Source organism: Panthera onca, chromosome A2, assembly GCF_046562875.1.
Source record: "Panthera onca isolate mPanOnc1 chromosome A2, mPanOnc1 haplotype 2, whole genome shotgun sequence".
In the NCBI taxonomy this organism is placed as follows: domain Eukaryota; kingdom Metazoa; phylum Chordata; class Mammalia; order Carnivora; family Felidae; genus Panthera; species Panthera onca.
The window spans coordinates 120,337,941-120,358,325 of record NC_138340.1 but is presented as its reverse complement, the minus strand read 5'-3'; the positions used below and the strand labels follow the sequence as shown (position 1 = coordinate 120,358,325).

The window sequence follows — 20,385 nt, the reverse complement described above, 5'->3', positions numbered from 1 at the left end:
CTAGAGGGGAGACTGCCTTTTCCTAGCCTGGTTGAACTTGCCAACATTTTTGCCAACATTCTGCAGCTCTGATCCATTATCAGTAAGTGTCACCCGTTAGCCATATATAGAAACAGCAAGCAAGGAAAATGCACCGTGGGGGCGGATGACTCAGGGTGTTTGGCAAAGGGATAAATAAGCATTTTACCTTTAGTGGTGATAGATTGAGGGCCCTCAAGGAAAAGACTGCTGTCTGGTTCTCCTCATCGCTCCTCCTCCTACTATATACTTTTGTATAGCTCCGAGCACACCATCAGTAACACCCACAATAAACCATTAATTAAAGCTAGCTTCTGGACCAGGTTTGAATAGCCCAAAGTTGCCCCATGGAGCTGGGTGTATGTACGAGCGAGCTTCACAAACGATCACAGCCATCGCCTCTCCCATTTACCCACCCAACTTAGTAGCAGGTACTGAAGCCCAGATGAGGGAAGAAATCGTGTCAGCTCTGTTTCTGGTTGCATCTCCGGAACACCCTGCATTACCCCTACCAACCGGGAGACAATCAGAAAATACTTAATGACAGCTGGGAGGAATTTGGGTGGAATCTTCTGGCACTCTGAACTTCCTTCATGCTTTTTCTGATTTCAGCCATGGGAGTTACATCAGCTATGGTTCAACCAGAGACATAGAACCAATACACACATATATAGTAAGAGGTTTATTACAAGGAATTGGCTCATACGATTGTGGGAGCTGGCTAAGCAGGCGCAAAATTCATAGGGCAGGCAATCAGGAAGACAAGATCACAAGCAGAGTGGAGCCCGGTGGGCATGGCTGAAGCTGTTGTCCCCAGGTACACTTTCTCCTCTGTCTCCGTTTCTCTGGGAAGTCTCAGCCAGGCTTTTAAGAGCTCCCAACTGATTAAGTCAGGCCCGCCCAGACTATCCAGTATAATCTCCCTTATTTACAGTCAACCGATTAGTGATTTTAATGACACCTGCAGAGCCCCCTCAACAGTCACATCTAGATTAGGGTCTAATGTAATAACTGGGGGCTTTAGCTTAGCGAAATTGACTTCAAAAAGACCAACACGGGGGTTTAAGAATAATGTGTTAGAGACCTTGTAGATGAAAGAGAAAATAAGTTTGTGTGTGGTCAGAGAGAAAGAGGGAGAGAGAGGGAGAGAGGGAGAGAGAGAGATAGACGAAGCTGGTTCTGGAAGTTGGGGGACCTCCTTGTTCTCTCCCTTTGGAATCTGGAATCTCACAAAAGCCTGTTTGGGGGAAGGTCATTGGTATCTAACATATTGCTCAGGGAAACCATGAGGTTCTATAGCCTTAACACACGGAGGAAGAACCCAGTCTGATGTTTTAGGTAGGCGATGGGCCACCAGAACCAGCAGCCCCCCCTTACTTCTTTCAAACACACAGTGCGACTCTATTTTCCTCCAGGGCTCCCCGCGCCGGGTGAATTTCTCCATAGCGGCACCAGAGGGCGCCCGAACTGAGGGAAAGGCCTCGGGACGCCAAGAGGACCCAAGCAGGTGCTACCACGCCGGCGACCCAGACCTCCCTGGCTCCGGTATGGCCCCTTCCCAGGGACCTCTCTTATGCCCACCTTTATGTGCCCGTTTCAGGGATGAGCAGATGGGAGCAAAGAGCTAGCAGATTCGCTTTCCTTCGTAAGGGGTGGGACGGGGCGTTTGCTGCGGAGGGAGGTCGTGGCCCCAGGATAAGGGAGAAGAGATGGGACTATCTCTTGCCTCACCTGTCAAATCGTAGGCTCCTACCTTCTACTCCTGAAATCCGTGGGCAACTTGTCTTCGTGCTGAGAGTGTAGGAAGGCCCGCTGTCCCGGGAGAAAGGCACCTGGTGTCCACGCCCAATCCCATCCTCCGCCCCTGAGACCACCCGTGGGTGCCCTGCACCCCGGCTGCTGAAGTTTGCGGGCAGGTCTGCCTTGTCTCCCACTCAGCCGCCCCTCTCATCAGCAGCCCCACACCCTAAAAATCGAGGGCCCAAAGCAAACAGTCAGGTCTTTTCTGTAGGTTAGTATTATTACTTTTAATCTTGGGATTAAAAAGAATGTTATTGTAGCTAATATCATCCATCTGTCCTATCCTCTTCCCTCCTTAAAAGTGCAGAGTCTTAATGAAATGCTTTTAAAGGCAATATAGATTTTGAGGGAAAGAAAAATCACTAGAGGATTCCCACCAAGGTTTAATGCAATGGCCTTATTAAAAATAATCATGGGCATGGCTTTTTGCAATTCTCAAAGGTGGATGGCTACTAAGGACAAGTAGAGTAGATCAGACAGTTGGAAATTATAAAGAATGGCTGCTGCACTCATAATTTGCACAGTAGGGACATTTAAACACTCAGCAAAACTGAGCAATAAACACATTGCTCACTGAGATATAATGGAGGTCAGGGAGGGAAGCCGTGTTCTTCTTTTCTTGTCTGATGTAGGCACCTCGTGGCCTCAGCTTATGTGTGGTTTTGGAAAACTCTGGTGGGAATGAGTGTCTGGGAGACTTCTCAGTTGTCAAGAAGTTCTTACATTTCCTCAAGAAACTCAACCTATGTTCGTTAAGCCATGTCACAGAGCAAAGAGAATCAAATATTTTTTTAAGACTGCAGCTAATCCCGCAACTGAAACATGGTGGAAGGAATCCCACATAGGAAAGTTCTGTGAATTTTTTATAGGAAATGTGCAAAAACGTTGTGTTTAAATATCCTCCGATGAGGAAAAATTGAGATACACCCCCCCCGCCGAAAAAAGAAAAGAAAAGAAAAAAGACACCATGATTTTTAGTCATCTAGTCTCAGACCTGCCCTCCTAGACTTCAATGAAATACAATGACATCTTTTTTGGAAAATATTTGTATATCAGTGAAAGCAAGAAGATTCTTTGAAAGATGTGTGTATTTGAGTAAGGCCAAACCTTTTATTATTTATGCTTTTTTCATTGAAGTCGTAGGCTCACATTAAGGATTTTCTCTCCCTTTATAAGCATCAGCGCAGTGCAATAACTTCCTTTATTTGCAATCAGTATAATCCAGGGTTAACAAAGAACTTTTTAAAGAAAAAATGTGCCCTAATGAATTCAGTACTTCTTTATATGCATTTTTATATGCACTAAATATATAAGGATAGTGTGTCCCTGGTAAAGTTGGTTTCTGCTGATGGGGTAACCCAGGTAAATCAACATCGAGTCCATAGCACATTATAGGTTCCATTTTATTGGGTTTTACCTTCAGGTAAAGACTTCTATTAAGAATGTACAAGTGCTTGCATACCTAACCTGCCTTGTTTTACACAGTGCTGTATACATAATCTCTTTAAAAAAATTTTTAATCAAAGCATGCTATATTGAATACATTTAATTGGAATCCAGTGGTTAAAAAATATAAAAATTTACTGCTGTAGCCAAGTTTTGATTAGTACTTTCCATGAGCAAGTGTTGTTGAGTAAACTCTCTAACAGTCTATTTGCATTCAGACAAGAACGGACTTAGCAAAACAGGTGACGCTTTCAACTGTACAAATATATTATTTCCCATAAATATTCCTAATGAAAGAGGTGGTCTGTTTCAGAGGAAGTTACTGCAGTGAAGACTTTTAAATGACCGAAAAGAAATTGTTCCCAACCTTGATAAGTATGGGCATGGAGGCTTGAAGGTTGAGTTATTAGGTGTGGAAAGGTAGAGTCGCGAAAACCTCTCCCACGTACATTTTAAAGTAAACTGCCCTACAACGTGGCAGAAAACATCTTTCATTGCCATTCTCTTACATCAGAATCTTACCCTGTCTTCCTCCATCCAAACAAAGTGAACTCAGATACAAAGAAAGGGTGTTTTACTCTAATGAAACGTTTCGGGAAGATGAGAGTTTATGCTGGGATTTCTTCACTTGACTGTGCTAAAAATTTTTTTATATAAATACAAGAAAACAAGGGGCGCCTGGGTGGCTCAGTCGGTTGAGCGTCCGACTTCAGCTCAGGTCACGATCTCACGGTTCGTGAGTTCGAGCCCCGCGTCAGGCTCTGGGCTGATGGCTCAGAGCCTGGAGCCTGCTTCTGATTCTGTGTCTCCCTCTCTCTCTGCCCCTCCCCCATTCATGCTCTGTCTCTCTCTGTCTCAAAAATAAATATTTAAAAAAAAAATTAAATACAAGAAAACAAAAGAGAAAAAATAGGAATACTTCTAACCAAAATTCAAATGTAAGCAATTTTCAATGCTCAGAATTTTGATTAACCTTCATCTGACATTTAGCTATCAGCTTGGACTTTACCACTTAACAAAGAAAAGTAAAAATAAGATTCAGGTTTGAAAGGGTATTTTTTTGTTCCCCTTTCCCCAACAGCGATTATCCGATTCAAGAAGGGCTGTGTTTCTCTCCAATTGTATGCTTAAATCTGGAATCAAGATGGGAGCACATTGTCCCACCGGCTGTTTCCTAAGTAACAAGTCAGTGTTCTGTGTTTCATAGACGGCAGACCTCTGATTTCACACACTGAAGCGTGGAAAAGCCCCATGTACTGGAGCCAGAGGTCTGAATCCAGACTTTTCTAGTACATAGTTTCAGTCTATTCTTAGAGTTAAGTGCAGTGAATATCTTCATTTGTATACTAGCGTTATATTTGGGCAGATTCCTAGCTACTATAATGCTGTGTGTGTGTGTGTGTGTGTGTGTGTGTGTGTGGATGCACATTTGGAATTGGGGGCACAAGAGCAGTGGGGTGGGGGCAAACAGAGAGGAAGAATCAGGGACACAGAAAGCCTCTGCTTTGGGATATTACACGTCCTCCTTTTCTACTATCTTATTCACAATGAATTTAAAGAAGAATAACATTATTTAAGGAAGTAAATCTCCCTTTCCTTCTTTCTTAAAATTGGTCACAGTTATAGCAGATGATCTACTCTGTCTCACGACTGTTCAGATGTGATGTTTCTATTCTCTGGCTTACTTTTTGTGCATGATACATGCACACAAGTTTTCTGCTCTTTAAACCTCATCACTGTTGGCTGACAATGAAATTGGGTATAACATCTCATTCTTTGTTGCATCCTGATGTTCTTTCTTTGTGAAATTGATACCTCTCTGTAATGAATGTAATTTAATGACAGCAGCAAACAACGCTAATCACAATGCTATGCACAAAAAGGATGTTATGCCATAAGACTACTTTGCAGAAAAAGGACATTTCGTGTTGGAATTGTTTGATTTGATTGTGGTGAAAAGAAAATGTTAGTGTATTCAAATCAAATCAAACAGTAAGCAGTCAAAAGCAAAATATGTAAAAGGATCTCAATTTTCAGATGAAATGTACTGTATTTGATTACTACTCATCTAACATTCTGCCAGTGTAAATTTCATTAATTAAGTAAAAAATTACATAACCTGTTAACCTTGTAAGTTATTCAAAGAAAAAAATTTAGTTCAAAGCCTGAATAGAATGCAATTGTGTTACTTTTGGTATAAAGAATGCTTCTCCGTGTTACTTCCAAGCAGGTTTAACTGAATGACTGATAGCTTCCATTTCTAAGAGCTTTATTTGCGTGTAAGGAATGTACTATTATGTGAATATAATATAATATAATATAATATAATATAATATAATATAATATAGTAATGTATAATATAACAATATAATAGTAAAAGCCCTTTAATTATGCACCTGTGCTGTGTTTGGAGCTGCACACAGTGGGCTTACACGGGGAACGAGAAAGATGCAGTTTGTCCCCTAGAAGGCACAGTCCAGTGGCTCATTTAGAAAAATTAACCAATTAACCAAGTTTTCACATAATCCAATTTATGTGTTTAATAAGTCTTTCTTAGTAAATAACTCTCAAAAGATAACTTCTTTTTTTTTCTTAGTTTATTAATTAATTAATTTATTTATTTTGAGAGAGAGAGAGAGAGATCAGAAGCCAGGGAGGAGCAGAGAGAGGGAGACAGAGAATCCCAAGCAGGCTCAGCACTGTCAGTGCAGAGCCCAACGTGGGGCTCAAACCCACAAACTGTGAGATCATGACCTGAGCTGAAACCAAGAGTTGGATGCGTAACCGACTGAGTCACCCAGGTGCCCCTCAAAAGATACTCTACTGAGTGACAAACTGCTTTTTACAAATTCCAAATTTGTGGCGTTTGAATTAATGAAAAATTTCTAAAACATTTCCAAAACTGTCTAGGTTGAGAATTTTAAAACATCCCGGATATGTGGTCTAGCCATTCTTTTATGCCAGCTTTATATCTTGAACGTGTCTTCATAACCTTTACCAGTTGTTTTGCACTGTCTTCCCCTTTACAAGTGTCTTTGAGGGCAGACAGTTTTATAGACAGCTCAGGATCTTCAGCATTAAATGACAGCATGAGCTAACACAGTTTAAAATTGTGCTAAAAGTCCACCTTTTAAGAAAAAAAAATTTTAATTGAAAATATCATTTTAATACAAAGTAATAGATGTTCTAAATTAAAATAAAGTCATACCATAAAGGAAAGTTTAAAGAAGAAAATAAAAGTCCATCGTAATTCTGTCAAACACTCAGAAATCAGCATGGGTACCATTTTGACGTATTCACTATTTTAGTATATGTGCTGCCGAAGCGAGCACTGACGTATTCACTATTTTGACATGTTTGTCCAGATGTTTTTCTATGGATATACATATACCTTTTAAAAACCAAAACGTGTGGGGTGCCTGGGTGGCTCAGTCGGTTAAGTGTCCGACTTCAGCTCAGGTCATGATCTCACAGTCTGTGAGTTCAAGCCTCGTGTTGGGCTCTGTGCTGACAGCCCAGAGCCTGCCTCAGATTCCGTGTCTCCTTCTCTCTTTCTGCCCTTCCTCCGCTCATGCTCTGTCTCTCAAAAATAAATAAAAGTTAAAAACATAAAACCCAAAATGTGCATTTATGCTATACAATCTAACCGACTTTTTCACTTAGCAATATATCATGAGCATCTTTTGATACAGATAAGTACAGACGCCATCACTATTCTCAATGCACTTTAAAGCATTACACCGTGTAAATGTAACAAAATTAATCCAATCAACTTTCTGTCATTAACCATTTATGTTCTTTTCAGGGTTTGTTAGATTGTTGGTTGGCTGCTATGTGTGAAATACAATTAAAAAACATTTATTTTATTTTATTTTATTTTTATTTGAGAGAGAGAGCCAGAGTGTAGCAGAGGAGGGACAGAGAAAGAGGGAGACACAGAATCTGAAGCAGGTTCTAGCCTCCAAGCCATCAGCACAGAGACTCAAGTTCAGGAACCGCGAGATCACGACCTGACCTGAAGTCAAACACTTAACTGACTGAGCCACCCAGGCTCCCCTGAAATACAATTTAAAAACAGTGATTTTGTTTTTTGTATCTCCTTAGAAAGAACTAGTTTTAAAAACCCCATATACACAATCAAGAGGCCATTTGTGGTCATATCCTGATTCTGCTTTCCTAGATGTTTCTAAGGATCTGCTCCCTAAGATGTATACTTGTGAAGTGAATTTTGTTTCTTTAATGTTCAGAGCATCAGGAAGAAAAATCATAGAACATGTGGATTCTGCTTGTATTCCTTATGAGTTTGGGAATAAGACATTTTGCCTGTGTAGAAAGCAATGGCTTTCAGCACACTTATACCGAATAATCAAAAAAATACTGTCAATTTAAAATTTCGATGACTTCATATTGCTATGAGAAAAAAAAAATCTATTTCTAAAATCAATTACTTTGTTACATAGGCAGCACTGACCAAGTTTAAGAGAAGTTAAGAAAAACCTACTGTCTCTTTAGAAATGGTACCTAATTGATACAGTGGACTTTTAAAAAGGATGGATGTTTTTTAGATGTCCAAAGCACAAGATTATTGCTTAAGGAATCAAGAAAGCAAAAAGAAAAGTAAATGACTAGAACATTTCACTAACTGCCTTTATTCTTTATTTCATCCCCCAGAACCTTGAAGGAAAAACAGAACTGCGTTCCTCAGCTCTATCCTTTCTGCTCATTTCCTGTCACCCAAGATGTGATTTTTCAGTGGTGGTCTCCATTTTTATTCACATATGGTTGCTAGATCAAGGGACTGACATTATCTAGAAATCTGTGAAGTAAAAAACATCCAGGACCCATTCCCTGGGGGCAGAAAAAGGAGAGTAGAAAAAAGGTGTGTGTGTGTGGGGGGGGGCGTGGAGTGGGAATCTCTAATCAGGGTTCTCTGTTCATTGTTCTAGAAGGTTCTAGAATGAACAGGAGTGTTTCTGAGTGTTCCTGAGTGAACATAGATTCTAATGCTGCTGTAGATTTTTCTTATTTCTTTGTCATCTCCATTTATAGACTGAATTAAAACCCTCAGTCCTAAATGAAAACCTGGCCTTCTGCATGGTTGGGGAGGAGGCCAGAATCTCTGCCTTGCTGCTTTTTATCTCCATCATCTCCTGCCAACAGACTGCCTCGTATGTAAAGCCACATTTGGCTTACTCTCATGAACATTATGATTATAGCCTAGGGTTGCCTGAATAACATCTTCCTCTGTCATATTTTGATAGATCCCTACTCTTTTTCTAACATAGATGAGGAGGGGTGAGCCACTTAGGGGAAGTTACTGTTTCTTTCTTGAGATGCTCCGTGAGGAGAATCCATTGGGCCAGGGTGGGGCTAGGACCCGGCTGAAATCTTGGCGAGAGCCAGTGGGTGGACCCCACCTAAAAGCTGACAACACAAGGTCCTGGTCCAAGCTGTTCCGCAGACGTAAGCCATTGCCTTCCAGTTCCAGCTGATCTGGCTTAGTGGATGAAATGGCATCTTTCCCTGAGGAACTTCCATTCCTGAAATTTCACTCAAGAGATATGCTGCTTGTGATAACAACGTGTCAAAGAAGTCAGCCTTTTACACCCAGACCCTGGGTGACCTCAGATTCAGGAGACATACCCACAGTCCTTCTCTCTTTGTGGAGAGAAGCCTCCTGGGAGGGCAAAATCGCTCTCTTGTTTGTGGTGACCACTCCGTGCTTACCACAGAGCTTGATGTCTGGGGTGGGGAGCCTGGCCACATGGCCTCGGGGGGTTTGGGGGGAAGAACTAATGCTGGAGGCCAGGGCTGCTGATGCGATTATTTATTATTTCACTGAATTACTGCTGAGTGACAAGGGCGCTTTGCGTTCCTGCAGGCTGGCATCCATGGAACATATTTTTAACATGAATCGCTAAAGAAATAACAAAATATGAAATGGCTAATTAAAGAGCCATTTCACAAAGGTCCTGCCTGATGACAAGTTTTTTGATCAGTCTCACCATTTGCTAATTTCCAAGTGGAATGAAATCAGAGTCCATGAATCCAGGACTCAAAGCTGGGGCTGGGGGTGGCTGGGAACAGGGAGAGAAGCAATAAGGCTGAACTATTGAATATACCTTACTGCATTCATAATGTTTGAGTGAGTTCATTGTATTTTGGAAAGCTCTGTGTGGCCCCTCAGTTTTTGGTGGGAGGTGTGGACCCCTAGTCACAAAGCAAGTGATTCTAGCCTATTATGGTATTTCTAAGACTAAGTATTCCCTTTTTAATGTAAAACTCAATGCCCTTGGCAGATTTTTTTTTTCTCCTCTTTCATATTAACCATGAATAAAAACTTGAGTGAGTCTTTTCCTGCAGTGCAGTGAAATGTTACATTGTTTTCTGGGAGATTTTAAAAGCCTTCAAAGCAGGTAATCATGTTCTGAGGTCCATGAGTGATGAAGACCAAAGTCTCTATTAATCTTTGTGTGAGTATACCTTTGGAGTTTATAGAAAAGAGGAAAAATGGACAAAGAGTGTTTTCTCCATTGTGTGACAGGCTAATACTTAAACAGCTCCTTACTTAGAGGTCGGTTTCCTTATGTAGGGAAGACAACACCCTGGGAGCTTCCACAGCTTCCACAAAAGATCTCTTAAGCATGAGGAAGGAATATTATGAATTGCCCTATTGTTTGCCTTTGACTTCTATAAAGGGAGAAGATCAGTCTCAGCCCAGCAATAGAAGTACGCACAAAACAGAAGAGAACACGAAGGGACTTCGGTTTCCCTTTCATCTCAATACATACGGGCTAATGAAATGACATCCTAAGTCATGTTAGGATTCTAGTTCCCTTAGCATCGCGTACCACTGTGGGACCTCTGTGTTTTGGTAAGCGTTCCGCTGCACCAACAAACTGTCCCCAAACTTAGTGGCTTAAACCAACCATTTTATTTTGTTCACAATTTTGTGGGTCAGGCATGCAGGAAGGCATAGGCTGGGCAGTTCCTCTCTGATTCACAGAAGTCAGCTGGGCCTGCTGGGACTGGAGACCCTTTCCAAGGTGACTACATCCATATATCTTGTACCTCTGTGCTTCTCAGCCTCTCTCCTCCTCCCCCTCCGCTCTCCTCCCTCTCTTTCCTCCTCCTCCTCCTCTTCCCTCTCCTCCACCACCCTTTTTCTTCTTTTTCTCCTCCTCCTCTTTCTTCTCCTTCTCCCTCTCCTCCTTCTTTTCCCTCTTGTTTTCTCTTGCTCCCCCTACGCAATGACATCTCTTCTGCTAAGCCTTCTCCATGTGGCTTGACCTCTTCCCGGCATGGTGGTCTCAGAGTAGGCACACTCCTTACTTGGGGATTGGCTTCCAAGAGGCAAGAAGTGAAAGCAGCCAGGCTAGGGAAGACCTCCGATGATTTCACTGCTACGCCCACGAGAAGTTGACTGGTGAAAGCAGTCACAGGGCCCACTCACATTTAAGGGCTGAAGACACAGACCCCTTCTCTTAATGGGAGATGGACAAGGTCACACTGCAGAAGGGTATGTGGGATACCGTCATTTTTAGAAACTATATAACAGTAAGAAAACTCTGACAGCTCTGCTGAAGAAAAGTTTATTGTAGGGGTGCCTGGGTGGCTAATTGGTTAAGCGTCCAACTTTGGCTCAGGGCGTGATCTCACGGTTCATGGGTTCAAATCCCGCATCGGGCTCTGTGCTGACAGCTCAGAGCCTGGAGCCTGCTTTGGAGTCTGGGTCTCCCTCTCTCTCTGTCCCTCCCCTGCTTGCACTCTGTCTCTCTCTCAAAAAGAAATAAACATTTAAAAAATGCTTAAAGAAAGTTTTGTTGTAAACATATCACCTATGAAATCTTTGTTTTCTACTCTGATATCCAAGGACACATTTCTTTCTTAAATTTTCAGTCTGTGTCCATTGGGAATCTCCATGCAGGTCACCTCCTCTCTGAAGCCCACCAGGCAGTCTGCCATGCCTCCTTCAGGGCTCCAGCACTGATGTCACTTCCATTACATCACCTGTCAACCTGTTCTGGTGCCACCTGTCCATCCTCACTGATGGACTGTGAATTGAGGCAGAAGTTGTGTCTTACTTATCACCATAATTGAGAACTGAGTGTTCTTTTCAAATTTTAGCTTGCGTGAATTCTATTGATGGACTTATTAAGTGAATAAATGTCACCCTGACTCCAGGAGCTTGGCCCCGGGAGTTCATTCATGTCGGTTCAGGAAAGAGTATAGACTAGAAATGGAAGCACGGTTTGCCTAATAGGAGTGTTTTATTTTGTAGGAGCAGCATGGAGAACCTGTGTTTTCTGATGCAGAGGTGGGGATGTAGAAGCTATTAAAGCAGGGAGAATCAGCTTCAGCTGGCCATCTTTCACCTTCATTTTTACTACATTGGCTCCTGGGGACAGCTCATTCATGAATATGGCTGCAGTCAGGATGGACCCAAATGGGTTCCTTCTATTATTCAGACCATTGGCATATGTGGATCCCCCAAACCTCTTGAGTGGATCCAGAGTAAAAATTTTTTGCTTCTGAAACCTCTGGGGACTTAAATGTAATGACATGTATGTATTTGTGTGTGTATGTATATCCCTATCTTTCCTGTATGTATGTATGTATCTACCCATCTGTCTATCATATCTATCTATCTATCGTCTATCTGTCTATCTATCATCTATCTATCATATCTATCTATCATCTATCTATCCTCTATCCTCTATCTATCTATCTATCTATCTATCAAGAGTGAGACAGAGACAGAAAGATAGAAAATCTGCTTAAAGTATTACTTTGATAATAATAATAAACATTACAGCTTTGTTGCAGGAAAATAGAACTACTCTAACTAACCCTCCTTAAATCTAGGTCATATTATGGAGTATTTTATTTATAAAATTTTTTTTCCAAATACATTTTACCAATGAAAGAAAAACCCAAGGATAATGCCAGGAAGATTTTCCTACTTGGAATTGGGGGTGAACCAAATCCACGTCTTCTTCAACTGATAATACCACTGATAAGAGAGAAGTGGATGGGGGCACCTGGGTGGCTCAGTTGGTTAAGCGTCCGACTTCGGCTCAGGTCATGATCTCGCAGTCCATGAGTTCGAGCCCTGTGTCGGGCTCTGTGCTGACAGCTCAGAGCCTGGAGCCCGTTTCAGATTCTGTGTCTCCCTCTCTCTCTGCCCCTCCCCTGTTCATGCTCTGTCTCTCTCTGTCTCAAAAATAAATAAATGTTAAAAAAATTAAAAAAAAAAAGAGAGAAGTGGATGAGTGGTGAATAGCAGCTAACTAGCCTATTTATTTCCAGAAAATAGGATTTGATTAAACACTCTCTTCAACAGTTCTTACCCATCAAAGAATTAGAACCACTCTGCCTCCCAAGTACAACCTCTCAGGAGGAAATGATCTGGAAGAGAAAAAATTTTCTCCACCTCAAAACAGGAGTAGGGAAAATATGGAAACAAATATTTTTGGTCTTGTATTTAGTAATTTTAAAATTCCATGCTCAGTGCTCCAATGACTCCCCCTCCTCTTCAGATTGAATGTTTTTTTTTGCTCAGAGAATTCTAATGTAATTTTTGATGTCTTAATCGCATTTATCACCTTTTTCTTTATCACCTTTGAGACTTGCCTACTGTCTAGAATGAATAGCTTACTTGCTAAATTAGGGGCAAATGTAGACAAAGTTTGTGCTCCCTGGTTGGGAAAGAGATTAGAATGGCCGGATCCCAACAGCATGTTGGCAATCCACTCTGAGCAGATCATCTGTGGCATCACAAGTGGATCCAATCCAATAGGAGACTCAGGAAGCTCCTTTCAACTTCAGCTTATCTGAAGGCTTACCTGGCAAAGACTGTCAGCTCTAGGGCCACCCATTGCGTGTGAGTCAGAAGATGTCAGATTTGGGAGAAAGTGGCCCCACCTAATCAAAGGGATGGTGGCACAAACAGGGAGCCCTGTTCGACTGCCTGAAGGACCACATCCCTGTGGTTTGGGGGCAGAGAGCTCTGCTGGGCTCCTGGAGGGATGGCTCTCCCAGGGCCAAGTCGGTGCACTCATCAAGGAGACGGCCAGGAGCTGTGCAGCTGTGCTGTGCATTCTCGTACACACGTGCTTTCCAGGGAGCTTGCACCTTACGTGTTCATCACATGCCAGTTTTACTAATTGCCTAGAGAAGCTATATGACAAGAGTGAAGGCCATAGGCTGTGCACAGTTAGACAAAATATTCTTGCATGTGGGTCTCAGGGTCCTTAGGAAAGATTTTCATTTTGAGCTGGGGCAGCTGTGTGTGTGTGTGTGTGTGTGTGTGTGTGTGAGAGAGAGAGAGAGAGAGAGAGAGAGAAAGAGAGAGGGAGAGAGAGGAGAGAGAATATGTATAGCTCTGACACAGAAATTAATGACATATATTCGAAAACATTTCTGAGCTCTTTCTCAGTGCTAAGCTGTACGCTAAGTTGTAAGGGATCATAGAAATGAGTAAGGTACGACACCGATCTCATAAATGCCACAATCTGGTGGGAGAGAGAAACACACATATAAATATTGATATGAAGCAGGCTGTGAAATGTGCTACAATAGGACAAGATAAAGCACTGTGCAAGTAGAGTAGATGGGTGGATGCATTTTAGTTGGCAATATCTCGGAAAGGCTTTCTGGAAGTATGGGCAGTGGGCCCAGGCTCGGAGGATGAGTGAGTTTGGCAGGCTCCCTTGGGGCAAGGGAGCCAGTGGCAGGATTCCTGGCAGAGGGAACTGTATGAACAGCCGTCCAGAGAGAAGGTGCAGGCCCTGTGTGTGGAGCAGCGTCACTGGGATGGTGTGGGGGCAGAGGGTGAGGGTGGGGAAGAGGCTATAGAGAGTGGAGAGAGAGAGAAGGAAAGGTAGTTCTGGTGACACTGTGCGATCGCATCTGCAGGCACCGAGTTACTAAATCTGGACTTTGCCTGGCATGTAATGAAGGGCCACTGAAGATATATGACTTGGGGCAGGAGTGTGTGTGTGTGTGAGCATGTGTGTGCACGCCGGGGAGGGGCGGGTAGGCAGGGTGAGGAGGGAGGATGTGAGGAGTCCCCTGCTTTGGAAGGGGCAAGCAGGGGAGACCAGTGAGCAGGGTATTGTAGTAACTCAGCCCAGAGATACTGAGATTCTACAAAAAGGAAGAGAGCATAGCAAAGAGGAGGCAGATTCAAGGTTTATTATGAAGGCAAAATTGCCAGGGTTTGCTAATTAGAGCTGGGGGGGTGAAGGCATAGAAGACCTGTACAGGGGCCCCACGGCACCAAGCCGGCCTGAGATGGAGAATCAGGAGGAAAAAGTGTGAACATCCATGCATTCATTTATTTATTTTTCTTTTTTCTTTTTTTTAAAATTTATTTTTCATTTTTTAAAATTTACATCCAAATTAGTTAGCATATCGTGAAGCAATGATTTCAGGAGTAGATTCCTTAGTGCCCCTTACCCATTTAGCCCATCCCCCCTCCCACAACCCCTCCAGCAACCCTCAGTTTGTTCTCCATATTTATGAGTCTCTTCTGTTTTGTCCCCCTCCCTGTTTTTATATTATTTTAATTTCCCTTCCCTTATGTTCATCTGTTTTGTCTCTTAAACTCCTCATATGAGTGAAGTCATATGATATTTGTCTTTCTCTGACTAATTTTTCTTAGCATAATACCCTCCAGTTCCATCCATGTAGTTGCAAATGGCAAGATTTCATTCTTTTTGATTGCCAAGTAATACTCCATTATATATATATACCACATCTTCTTTATCCATTCATCCATCGATGGACATTTGGGCTCTTTCCATATTTTGGCTATTGTTGGTAGTGCTGCTATAAACATGGGGGTACATGGGTCCCTTCGAAACAGCACACCTGTATCCCATGAATAAGTGCCTAGTAGTGCAATTGCTGGGCCGTAGGCTAGTTCTATTTTTGTTTTTTGAAGAACCTCCAAACTGTTTTCCAGAGTGGCTACACCAGCTTGCATTGCCACCAACAATGCAAAAGAGATCCTCTTTCTCCACATCCTCGCCAGCATCTGTTGTTACCTGAGTTGTTAATGTTAGCTATTCTGACAGGTGTGAGGTGGTATCTCATTGTGGTTTTGATTTGTATTTCCCTGATGATGAGTGACGTTGAGCATTTTTTCATGTGTCGGTTGGCCATCTGGATGTCTTCTTTGGAGAAGTGTCTATTCATGTCTTTTGTCCATTTCTTCCCTGGATTATTTGTTTTTTGGGTGTTGAGTTGGATAAGTTCTTTGTAGATTTTGGATACTAACCCTTTATCTGATAGGTCATTTGCAAATATCTTCTCCCATTCTGTCACTTGCCTTTTAGTTTTGCTGATGGTCTCCTTCACTGTGCAGAAGCTTTTTATTTTGATGAGGTCCCAGTAGTTCATTTTTGCTTTTGTTTCCCTTGCCTCCGGAGACCTGTTGAGTAAGAAGTTGCTGCGGCCAACATCAAAGAAATTTTTGCCTGCTTTCTCCTCGAGGATTTTGATGGCTTCCTGTCTTACATTGAGAACTTTCATCCGTTTTGAGTTTATTTTTGTGTATGGTGTAAGAAAGTGGTCCAGGTTCATTCTTCTGCATGTCGCTGTCCGGTTTTCCCAGCACCACTTGCTGAAGAGACTGTCTTTATTCCATTGGATATTCTTTCCTGCTTTGTCAAAGATGAGTTGGCCATACGTTTGTGGGTCCATTTCTGGGTTCTCTATTCTGTTCCATTGATCTGACTGTCTGTTCTTGTGCCAACCATGCATCCATTTATTAGCATTTATTAGCATGTGCAGCAAATTGTTACTGAACACATACTTGTATATTATATGTATATGTATATGTACATATACTTGTATATTACTTGTATATGTATATGTATATTATATGTATATTACATGTATACGTATAGTCTTTGTCCTGCATTCAAGATCACCTGTCCTTTGCCTTTTCCTATGATTTCAATGCCATAGGCACAAATACTTAATCTTTCTTGACTGAAGTCCCCAGATTCAGTGACTCTTGAACCTAGTTAAAGTAATAAGCGACAATTAAGGAATCACTTTTCAAGAAGTATGTAGGGTATTTGGGCTCTGATCTTGCAGGAATCCACACCTTGGGAATCTCTCCTTGCATATCAGCACTGCAGCCATGGCTAGATTATTTTCCCAGTCCTTGGAGACTGGCCCGATCAGGTTCACCAACGACTGGATTCTTCTTGGTATTTGCTTACATAACACTATCAGGACACATGTCTTAAATATTTTATCAGGTTTAAAGGGTAGTTTTCATAACATGGCATTGTGTGGCCTGCGGAACCTACTGAGGAGGGAGGAAGGAAGGGTCTTGGCCTGTACTAAGTGACATAACTGTAATCCACATTCTGATATTAAAAATTTGATTAAGTTGATAAGAAGACTGCAGGTATTAAGAAGGTGGCTTTCCCTGTATCATAAAGATAGCTATTAAAGCCCTAGTGCACTTTACTTAAGTGCATCTCCCTTAGCTAGTATAATTGACTCCTGAACATAAAACCACACGGTCCTGACCTGTGTCTATGCAGCCCGCTGGTTCTGGAGAACCAGGCATGGGCTAATTGCATGATTTGGCTGTTTGCATACCAAAATGGAGTTCAAGTGCTTTATTATAAGAATATAATAAGTGAACGCTTGGAAGCAGAGTGGAAATTTATCCATTAGCTGAAAAGCAGAATGCACTATAGGATGAAAAAGAGCCTCTCTATTTGATTATTAAGTGTTTTGTAATCTGAAGCTATAAGTTAACAAGAATAAAATGAAATGACCCAGGAGCAGAACGTTTTTCTAAAATCTTTAAAGAAGAGAAGCAGCACCACCAGAGCAAATTGTCAGGCTCCTTTTAGGTTTTTTTCTAGCCTGCCAGCTGATTTAAAAACAGTGTCTGCTTTGAAAACGTTCTCATATAAATATTTCAGTGTTTCCAACCAATTATAATTATCCTAAGAAATAATATTTCCACCTGACTCTTTAAACAATGAGATCCTCAAGTTTTGCCTTTGACTGACTGGCTCTGAGTCTCATGATCCTATTGGAAATACTTGCCATAAATATGTTTTAGATTTTCCTATGGAAGCTCCTTGGCTCTCTTGGCCTAAACTATCTTCCTGATAGGTCAATCTGTCCTTAAATCAGTAATTTTTAAATGTTTTAATGGTTGTTTATTTATTTATTTTTAATTTTTAAGTGTGTATTTACTTTTGAGAGAGAGAGAGACAGAGCATGAGAGGGGCAGGGCCAGAGAAAGGGAGACACAGAATCGAAGCAGGGCCCAGGCTCTGAGCTGTTGGAACCCACGGACTGCAAGATCATGACCTGAGCCAGTTGGATGCTTAACTGAGTCACCCAGGTGCCCCAAATCAGTAATTTTTTAAAAATATTTTTAAAGTTTATTTATTTATTTTGAGAGACAGAGAGAGAGAGAGAGAGAGAGAGAGAGCAGGGAAGGAGCACAGAGAGAGAGAGGGACAGAGAGAGAATCCCAAGCAGGCTCCGCACTGTCAGCACAGAGCCCAACATGGGTCTCGAACTGATGAACCGTGAGAAATCTAGAGTTGGACGCTTAACTGACTGAGCCACCTGGGCGCTCCCCAAATCAGTAATTTTTAAATCTGAGTGGGCATCCAAGTCACCTTGAAGGCTTGTTAAGGCACAGATTGCTGGGCCTTACTCCCAGAGTGTCTGGGTTAAAAAGTCTAGGATGGGGCCTGAGATTTTGCATTTCTTGTAGATTTTCAGGTACTGCTTGCTGCTAAGATCTCTTAGCAATGTTAGTCCAACGGGCTGAATGGAAGCTTTTCTGTCAGGATAACTGATGGACTCAAAATAATGCAACCTCTTCCAGTTTTCGATTAATCAGAAAACTACTTGATTTCTATGAGAAAGGAGACTCTTCACTAGTGCCTTTAAGCAGAGTAGTGGTAGAGTATTTGCAACAACATGAATAAACCTTGAGGACATTATGGGACGTGAGATCGGTCAGACAGAGGAAGACGAATACTGTATGATGTCACTTATATGTGGAATCTAACCAAGCCAGGCTCCTCTGAAAACAGAATAGAATGGTGGTTACGAGGGGCTGGGTGGTGGCGGGCAGAGGGAAGATGTAGTTTAAGGGTTCAAACACGCAACTAGTGTGTCAGTAAGTTCTGGAGATCCAATGCACAGCATGGTGAATACAGACAATACGGTACCATGATCATCAAACTTGCTAAGAGACTGAATCTTAATTACCCCCACCACTAAAACGAAATGATAATTATGTGACCTGACAGAGGTGCTACAATGGCAACCGTATTACAATATATAAATGTGTCAAATCCACACGCTGCCCACATTAAATTTACACAACGGTGGGGGCGCCCCTGGGTGGCTCAGTTGGTTCAGCGTCCAGCTTTGGCTCAGGTCACGATCTCACAGTTCGTGGGTTCGAGCCCCTCATCGGGCTCCGTGCAGACAGCTCAGAGCCTGGAGCCTGCTTCGGATTCTGTGCCTGCCTCTTTCTCTGGCTCTCTCCTATTCGTACTCTGTCTCTGTCTCTCTCAGAAATAAATGTTTTAAAAAATTTGAATTTCACAATAGTATAAATCAAATACATCTCAGTTAAAAATAAAGAAATAATGAAGAAAACATGGTGGAGTGACGTAACTTCAAACATTGGATTCCATTCCTGGGAAAAGGGCTTGACTGTTGAAATTCCTATTTGTGAGTTTTATCTATCAGCAGAATGAATTTGCTGCTTTACAAATGTAAAGTAGGCATTCGGGATGGATGATATTTCCCCTGATGTAGACGGGAGGCCAAAGTTAGAACCAAGCAGCGTTCTTGGATGAAAGGGAGGTCTGACGCGAGCGTTCAGGTGCAGAGTAGAAAAGGAGCAGAGCAAGGCTGAATTAGAAATGAGCAGTGGGGGCTCTGTGTGAATGAAAACTTTACCTGCACTAGTGAATACATGTGGTCTTGTTAGACCCTTTGGTTCCTTTCCCATTACTTTCTTTCATGACCAAGGTCTCCACACTGAGGCTACCTGGTGGACAAAACCTATGTATAAGAGTATTTTTCGAACTCTAACCGATCATCAGTGACCCGGGGGGTCTTGTTACAATGCAGATTCTGGTTCATTAGGGCTGGGGTGGGCCCTGAAAGTCTGCATTTCTAATCAATTCCCAGGTGATACCAATGTGGCTGGTCCGCGTTCACCAAGGCGGGCTTCACGGCCTTGCACCAGTCCAGTCATGCAGGGCAAAGCCTTAAAGCAGCAGGTTGCTTTTTTCTGATTTTTCCTCTTACCTTATAGCCCTGCCATCGGCGTTTGGTTGGCTTGCGTAACTACAACTACATGCTCAGCCAGTGGAGTTATGTTTCTCTCCCTTTGTTTCAGCGATCCCGGTACTGCCTAGTTCACAGCTGGAGACTGTTGAGCAAACGCTCTCCTTTGTTCATTTTCACATCTCTCTCTAAGACAGGCATCATCTCCCTGCGCTAAAGTGTTCGTTTGACTTCACTTTTCAAATGAATCTTGGATTAACTGGTTTCTGGGATTTGGGATCGACTCTGGGTTTTTGGGCCTTCCCCTTGATTCTGGGCCACAGCTGAAATAGGACGAAGCAGGTGGTGAACCCCATGGCTGTCTTTGATTCACCAGTGGCCTCTAGCCTAGGGAATGGATAATACCGGATGGTTCTTTTTACATGGCAGTCAGCTTTCTTCATTTACCTAAGTGCCATCCTTTTCAATACCTGAGGTATATCCAACCCCAGTGAGTTGCTGGGCAGGACAGTTGAAAAATTTTTATTGAGCACTGTGTGCATTTAGGCCCCAATGAGGATACCAATCTAGCTAGGTTCTCAGGTTGGCCATAACCCAGGAGAAAACCTCAGAGGCAAGAGGAATTTGTTTAGGTGAAGCCTGAAAGAGAGTGTTCTATTGACCAATGAACGAGCAAATGAAGAAATATTGCTGGTATAACGGCAATGGTGTGGCAAGAATCAGAATGATCAGGTTAAGCTTTCTTCCATCTGATCCCGTCAGAATCCCCCCATCCATGTTAGGCAAAAATAGATCTGGCCGCTTTCATGAAATTTG

The 20,385-nt window shown here is 42.3% G+C and overlaps 1 long non-coding RNA gene across 6 annotated transcripts in view; it reads left to right on the top strand.

Annotated features, from left to right (window-relative positions):
- Positions 1 to 1,209: 1,209 nt before the first annotated feature.
- The window catches only part of LOC144614900 (uncharacterized), a 31,838-nt gene continuing 12,662 nt past the window's right edge, over positions 1,210 to 20,385 (top strand). The window contains exons 1-3 of one of the 6 annotated variants that reach the window (XR_013553201.1): positions 1,210 to 1,356; positions 1,434 to 1,563; positions 7,936 to 8,143. This is a non-coding gene — a long non-coding RNA (uncharacterized LOC144614900). The other 5 variants (XR_013553203.2, XR_013553197.2, XR_013553196.2 and 2 more) reach the window with 5 other exon arrangements.